Here is a 2,982-nt window from a genome sequence, read left to right as displayed (position 1 = left end):
CAATTCCATTATAATTAGGTTAAAAATATGTTATAGATAAAAAGATATGGCTGTTAGAGTGCAACGGTGTCAGTTTTAGGGCCCGATTTAGTGTTTTGATCATAACTTCTTCGTTTGATCTCGGAATTGGGCTTATAATATACCGTTGGAAATCTCTTTAAAAGGGCTATCCATCTGTATTGGCCTTGTATAGAAATTTTATTGTTGGTTTATCTAATTGGCTCGGTTTTTAACAATGTAAGATCTATTGGATCCAATCATTGCATTTGACGCATTTGGGTTCGTTATTAATCAAGTTTAACCTGTATGAGCACGTTTTAGGCCTAATTAGTAATCAGACAAGGCTCTAAGATAACTTGGTCTTAAATATGGGTTTTACCTTACTTCATAATGCATTTCATAGTGCATAAATACTTCAACTTTGATCTAGCATGAAGAACGGATTTTTGTAACATCATCGCACTTCCTATTGGGACAAGAGGCCAAAAATAGGTGTCTACAGCTAAGATGATAGGTATGTTGTCATCTTCCACTATCTCAAGCACAATAAAGTCAACGGAATTGTAAACTCACCTATCTTGAAGGGGACATCCTCAACTCTTCCCTTTGGGAACTTAATAAATCGATTAGCCAATTATAAGGTCATGTTGGTTGGAAGAAGCTCACCTAGCTTAAGCTTCCTAAAGACCGAATAAGGCATGATGCTCACACTAGCACCAAGATCTCAAAGAGAATTTTGAAACAATTTTCCATTAATTTTGCAAGGGATAGAAAAATTACCCGGATCTTTCATTTTCTTAGGTAAATCATTGTGAATCGAAGCACTACAACACTCCCCAACCTTTACCGAGTCAATCTCATTGCACTCTCTCTTGCCACTCAAGATTTCCTTAAAGAACTAAGAATACCTTGGAATTTGTGTCATGGCTTCGATGAAAGGGATTGAAAGATGAACTTCCCTAAGAATATCAAGAACTCTCCCAAATTGTTCATCAATTTTGTTTCTCAAAAACTTTTGGGGATATGGAAGTTTAGGTTTGATCACATCCTCATGCACTTTTTCATAATTATTCTCTTCCTCTTGGGCTTCTTTCCTCACCTTCTTTGACACATCAAGCTCTTTCTCCTCACTTGAATCACTTACCTTCCTCACTCTTCCTAGAAACTCTCTCTTCAAGCACTTTACTTCTCCTTATGGTAATAGAATACACGGGTTTCTTAGGATCAACTCCTTGTGAGGGTAAAGAAGAAGGGATAGCATTTACACTGTCTTTCAAGGTGTTTGCTAATTGGGTGATTTATGTTTCAAGCATCTTGTTGTGTGTCATCATCTCATTGAACTTTTTGTCACTTACCGACAAGTAAGTGTTTAAAATCTTAGTTTGGTTATCGATGATTTCTTCCAAGGTAGTTCTAGAAGATGAAGGTTGAGCGTAGAAATTCTCACCATTACCTTAAGTTCTTGGAGCAAATCCGGGTGGGGGTCCCCTTTGATTGTTGTTTTGAAAATTTCCCTGGTTTTGGTTGCTCAAATTACCCCAGTTTTGATTTTGGCCATTGTTTTGGTGATGGTTACCATAGCCTTAGTTTTGGCTTTGGTTTCCATACCCTTGACCTTAACTTTGATTATTATAGCCTTGATTATTATAGCTACCTCAGAAATTTTGATTTCCTTGGTTCCTATAACCACCATTTTGGTTATAATTATAAAAGTTCCCTTGTTGGTGAGAATTTCTATTCCCAAAGTTCCTTGGTCCATCAAATCGTTATCCATTGTTGTTATTTAAAACAAAATTCACTTGTTCACAATCATTATTATCAACATCATCACAATTATCAAATTCATGTGGGCAATTAGAAGCATCATAGTCATATGACCCACATACATTACAAAACACACATCCATTTGGCATATTATTTGAAGTAGAAGGAGGAGTAGAGTTAGAAGATGTACCTCTCCCATTATTGTGGGAGGGAAGAATTGATGCTTGTGAATAAGCACTCTTAAGCTTTGCCTTAATTGAGGTCATCTCCTTTCCCAAGTTTGAGATTTGTGAGGACAAATTGTTGATGGCGTTGAGATGGTCGATTGAATACACCGTAGAACCACTTTTGCTTGTCGACTCTCTCACGCCTTCTTGCCAATCCATGTGATACCTTACCACATCTTCAATTAAGTCCACCACTTCATCCTCCGTTTTGTTCAAGATAGGGCCTTCATCACCGGCATCTAAGCAAGACTTTCCTTGGGAGCTTAGACCTCCATAGAAGATTTGGATGATTTGATAGGTGGGAATCCCATGGTGTGGCCACTTTCTTTGGTATTCCTTATACCTTTCCCATGCCTCATAGAGACTTTCATTTGGCTTTTGCTTGAAGCTTTTAATGAGAGCTCTTGCTTCGGCCGTCTTCTTTTGTGGATAGAACTGCGATAGAAACTCCTTAGTCACTTCATCCCAGGTTCTCAACGAGTTTGGCTTCACCACTTTGTCCAACCACTCTAGAGCACGTCCAATAAGAGAGAAAGGGAAAAGTTTAAGTCGAATAAACTCTTGAGTAACCGCATTCACCTTGATGGTTTTGTAATACTTCTCAAACTCCTTAAGATGGTTGAGGGGACTCTCATGCTTGGTTCCACTAAATTGACGCCTCTCTAGCAAAGTAATCATCGTCGGTCTCATCTCAAAGTCATTTGTCGGTGTCGTGGGAGGAGCAATTCCGCTTTCAAACCTATAGGCTCCCGGAGTTCCCAAATCCTTCAATGCTACTCTCGGATTAGCACCCATGCTTTCTCGTTCTTCTTCTTCATCTTGATGAATTTCCTCTCTTGAGGGACTTGAGCTTGGGGAACGATTAGTAACCCTTATCCTTGTTATAGTCCTCTAAATTTCGGATCAAATGGCACTAAATTTCAATCTCGTGCCCTACGCATACAAATCTCAAAGGAAAATATTAATAGCACGACTACAAATGTAGCCTAAA

General features: G+C 38.6%; 1 pseudogene; it reads left to right on the top strand.

Moving 5' to 3' along the window:
* The first annotated feature begins 2,295 nt into the window (after positions 1 to 2,295).
* LOC145569692 (small nucleolar RNA R71) lies at positions 2,296 to 2,393 on the top strand (annotated as a pseudogene).
* Positions 2,394 to 2,982: the final 589 nt, after the last annotated feature.

Source organism: Chenopodium album, chromosome 11 (genome assembly GCF_948465745.1).
Source record: "Chenopodium album chromosome 11, dcCheAlbu1.1, whole genome shotgun sequence".
Classification (NCBI taxonomy): Eukaryota; Viridiplantae; Streptophyta; class Magnoliopsida; order Caryophyllales; family Amaranthaceae; genus Chenopodium; species Chenopodium album.
The sequence above is the reverse complement of the archived record's forward strand: the minus strand, read 5'-3'. Positions and strand labels throughout refer to the sequence as shown.